This window comes from Elaeis guineensis, chromosome 2 (assembly GCF_000442705.2).
Source record: "Elaeis guineensis isolate ETL-2024a chromosome 2, EG11, whole genome shotgun sequence".
Classification (NCBI taxonomy): Eukaryota; Viridiplantae; Streptophyta; class Magnoliopsida; order Arecales; family Arecaceae; genus Elaeis; species Elaeis guineensis.
In genome coordinates, this window is record NC_025994.2 from 70,513,299 (window position 1) to 70,518,309 (window position 5,011).

General features: G+C 42.6%; 1 pseudogene; it reads left to right on the forward strand.

Annotated features, from left to right (window-relative positions):
* The first annotated feature begins 2,342 nt into the window (after positions 1-2,342).
* Positions 2,343-2,922, forward strand: LOC114912849 (uncharacterized; annotated as a pseudogene).
* Positions 2,923-5,011: the final 2,089 nt, after the last annotated feature.

Below are 5,011 nucleotides of genomic sequence, written 5' to 3' on the forward strand. Positions count from 1 at the left end.
TTCAGCAGTGGATTTTAGATTCTATATGTACCTATCATGTATATTACAAAGAAGAGCAGTTTGACTCTCTAGAGAGCAGTGAGGGTACTGTTTATCTGTCAGATAGATCGATTTGTGCAATCAGAGACATCGGGATGGTCAGTTAGAGGACACATGATGGTGCAATGAGGAGATTGAGAGAGGTCCGATACATATCCAATTTTAAACAGAATTATATCTCACTGAGCAAATTGAATTCGAGTGGCTATAGGACGGTAGCTGGTAGAGAAATCCTGAAGATATTGCATGATAATAGGATTATTCTGGAGGAAAAAAAGAGGACGAGAGGATATTACTACCTAGTGAGGAGCCTGATACGAGGTGAAACTTCAGGAGCCAAGAGGAGCCCAGAGTGAGGTGGAGCTATAGGTGGAGATAGATCGAGCACTAGACAAGAGACTCGAGAGGATGAGAGGCGACGTCACAGGATGAAATTTCTATTTCCACAGGATGATACCCCAAGCAGGTCTTTGGTCAAAGTGGACACAGTTCATGATGGAGGTGGGATCGAGCGGCCCAGCTCAACTCCCACATTTGTCCATCTATGAGATAGCAAGCATGCCTCAGGACGTGGGGGTGAGATGGATCACAAGCTCTCAAAGATAGGTGGAGGTCGAATATCGAGTCGAGATGAAGATTGTTGAGATTTGATGTCTCAAGATTCAATCTATATTGAGCCTACAGTAAGATCTAAGATAACGAATGGAGTCCAATGAATCCAAGAACAGCACAAACGGAATCCAGACAGTAAAGATACGCACGAAAGAAGATCGAAGAAGGTGGCATGATGCACGAGACAATGGTGGGTCGGTGGCAGCACGGCCAGGCCTGACAGAAGCACGCACATGTAGGCGCACGTGTGGGCCCAGCACATGTGGGCACCCAGGCCCAGTGCCTGTGCGGTTCACCATGGACCGCGGGGTACTGGGCGTGTCCATAAGGTTGTGTGAATCGAACTCGTGGTCCATGCACGGTCTAGGAGAGTTTTTACATGATTCGATGGTCCAAATTGTAGTCGGTCATGATCGGACGGTTGAAACTCAATTCGAGCATGATCAAACATGATCGGATGCTATTTTGCATAATCGAATGGCTCTGGTGCGAGCCGATCATGATCAGATGGCCACGGATGGTTCTAAGATTGATTAAAACTCTATATTCCTACTGAAGCAGTATTTTTAAGATTTTGGAGTCTATATAGCTTTGATTGACGAGCCATTTATTGTGTTGGAGTATTGGTGATGTTCTGAAGGTGTTGAAAGGCTTCAAAAGAGGTTTCAGAGAGTTTTTGTAAGAATTTTAGGACTTCTTATTGAGAGACTCTTGTATAAGGGTTGAGTGGTGAGTTTCTCTTATTTTGGTTTTATTTTATTCTCTCATAGTGAAGCTTGCACATCCCATGGAGGTAGGCTTGAGATCGATCCACGTATTTATATTGTGTCTTTTGTTTTGCTTCTTTTTTCCTAATGCACCGTGTGGTATTAGATCTTGCGCAACAAGCAGTTGAATGGTCGGCAGAGGCAAGGGGCCTTAACTCATTGGGCCTCAACATCATCATGTCATCATCCCAGATGGGACTCTCTCGACATATGCCCCTTACTCCTGAATCCAATCTATGGTCGGGCGAAGGGAGAAGTTCTGCATGTGCCAACAGAGAATGTGGACAACCAGTTCTCTCGCAGGATGTGCGCATGATCTTTGGGGCATGTCTGCACTTCTGTGCCCATATTAAATGTATGTCGCCTCAAAAGTCTGACAGAGGAGAAGCGAAGCGGCATAACCGTGCCCTCTACACCTGAATTAAATGCACACCAGGAGAGGCAGTGCCCATTACTAATCTTCAATCGACACGTAGTGTGATTTAATAGGGTAGTTATGGGGTGCTCCTTTTTTAGGGGGGAACTCCTCACCCTCTCCACCTCCAGACAGAAGTCTGTCTTCTACCGGCCATGGTGTGGCGGAATAGCTTCACGAGTGGTGGAATCCCTGCTCCCGATCAGGGCCACCGGTGGTTGCTTGAGAGAGTGGAGTCATCTTACAAGCTCCAGATTGGTGTGGGAGGTAGGGCTATTAACAAATTAGACACGATCGAACATGCCACTGTTCGGGATCGACTGTTTCAAACTACTATCTAGTTCATGTTCGGTTTGGATTCGAATGTATTCGAGGGAACTCTATTTGAGATCGATTTCGTTAAGCCCATTACATTCGAATTAGGCTCGAGTTCGGCTCATGTAGAGCAACATAGAAAATAAATATTCAATGAAAATAAAGAAAAAAAAAAGAAAACAAAGAAGGAAACCATGCTGACTCTGTGCAAGATGATCATCCATATCTTGCTGGGCTTTTCCGACCACTCCATCGAATGCCATAATCCTCCCTACTGCTGTTGGAATATCCCCTCCCCCGATGCCGACAGACTGCACCTCCTCATCGGAGAAACCTCCAAGCCGTCGAACATGGTCGAGTCCTTCACTATTGGCCCTGCAGGGAAGCCACCGCACCAGACCGATCTTGGTGCCCATGACCTCCATGACCTTGATCACGGCAACCTCTGCCTTTGCACTGAAATCTCGGCTTCGAGAGCTATGATGATGGTGAGACAGAATCGAAGAGATCAGGGGGTGGACATCGAAGGAGGATGATCGAAGACTGGAGGCGCAGTCGTGGGGGATGAGGAGGAGGTTGTGACAGTGGAGGGTGGAGGCAAAGTTCCCATCGCTGCTGTCGTGGCTGGTTGGTTGGGATGGACGGCAGAGCCGATTCATGCGTGTGGTGCGGGAGAAAGGCCGATTCGTGCTTACAAAGGTCTGGATCGAGCGACCAGAGGTCCTTCGCACCTCCCGTCGCAAAGAGAGGCAGAGAGGTCGAGGGATGAAATGAAATAAAATAAGGCTATCTGAGTGTTAGGATTTGAGTGTAAGAGAGTATATATAGGCTGGGGCTAATTGATCATCACCGTCGGATCATTGATCCAACGATGATTAACAATGCCTTCTTCAGCCACTGGATCAATGATCCGATAGATGTATGTCCTAGAAGTCAATATGACTGACGTATTGTAATAAATCTAAGATACAATTTTGTACTTAATACATCGATTTGATCAATAAAAAGATAAATTTATTCTTCATTCAAGTATGATGTGTCTTTGAATCATCTATGAAATTAGTTTTGATATATTTTCTTAAGGTGTTGAGAATTAAAAATATATATTTAATTCCTAAATGCTCCTGATCATAGGATCATTATGAGGATAATGATCAATTCGGATAGACTGACACACAGATCATTTTTTTTGAGATAGATGAGTCTCTGATCTACGGTGTAGAGATACTAAGTAACGAGTGCGGGTAGTTGTTAGAGAACAACTAGTATTGAGCGTGACCATATGAGAAATCACTTAGATTTTTACTCGATCGTCAGTGATCATCTCAATACTGTAGTTGTGTGACTGATCTTTTGATTTGAGATGGCACTGCTGCTCGTAGTGAGACTATTGGAGTTTAATTGACACATAAACATGGATCTCAATGAGTTTTTGTAGTAGATATTGATGACAGTTAGTCTACTATAGGAGTAGGATGTGCATCAAGATGAGATCTGTCAATCTTGGTAGAAAGGGAGTAGCTCTATGAGATTTGAGAAGCTAAGTTCGAGAATCTATGGCCACAGTAGTGTGATTGATGGAAAAAAATTTTCACAGAAGTCATAACTGGACTTAGCTAATCGAATCTATTATATGACTGATGTTGAGGTTTGATGATTTATCTATGACCTACCATCAAGTCGGGACTCACGATAGAAGGATTTAATCACATATTAACTACACCTAGAGGTTTATTTCAGATCTACTGGGTTGCCATTATATACTGTTAGGTGTCATTGGTGGATTGTGAGAGCTACACTAGGATTATTTTGGATCGACAATCTTTGATGAGTTAGAGTAAAATTTTTTCGATCCATTGAAAAAAGTTTCACTGATACTTTGATAGAGATCATTGTATATCTCACTACTAGATAGAATTAAATCTATGGGATCACACAACAAAGAGATTAGGCCTGAAATTAGAAATTAAGCTTATGAAGTGATAATTGGATTTAGAGAAACCCCATTGGGTTCAAGGTAACCTTGCTAGCACATGGTTGGATCCAATTCTTCTTTTTGTTTGAATTTTTTATTTGATAAGATAATTTAAATTTAATTACCTGCTAATAACCCATATGAATAAAATTCATAAGACTCTAATTGTTAGTGTCTAAGATTTTGGATCAATTGAATTCAGGATGCAAGTTCCTAATTAATTTTCTTGATAGTTTATCTTGGGCTCCACCTTGATTTGATCAAGTTGGGCGTGTCCTATGATTAGAAGACCTCTTAATCTAATATAGGGCATCCCTTGGGTATAAAATAGGGTGTGAAATAATGGGTGCAAGGGCTCCAAGAGTTGGCGCCTAATAGGATTCCTAATGTAAGTTAAATAACTTAAGTTATTAGGAAACCTAATGTAAGTAGGACTTATATTATGAAATTGAATAGGATTTAATCTTCATGCCTATTTAAAGAGACCTCTCCTAAGATCCCTATAGCATCCAAACCAGCAGCCCCATGCCTCCATAGGATCCCCCCATGCCCTCGCTTCCTTGCCCTTCTCCTTCTCCCTTGGGCATCCCACACGCCCCATCTTTGGGTGTCCTCCCTTCTCCTCCACGCTAAGGGTGTTGGACGCCCCAATTGGTATTGGTTCCTGGTGTCTAGCAGTAGCACAAAGAAAGAAAAAAAGTTAGAGAAGAGGAGAAGAAGAAGATCAAGGAAAAATATCAAGCGTTGATCGCGATCTAGGCTCGTTTAGATTTAGCAAGTTGAATTTTTTTAGAAAAAAAATATAATCTGAAGAGGACTGTTCTAGACTAATCTTGAGTGGATATCTATAGAGATCAAATACTTATACGGCTAGAAGAAAATCTCTTC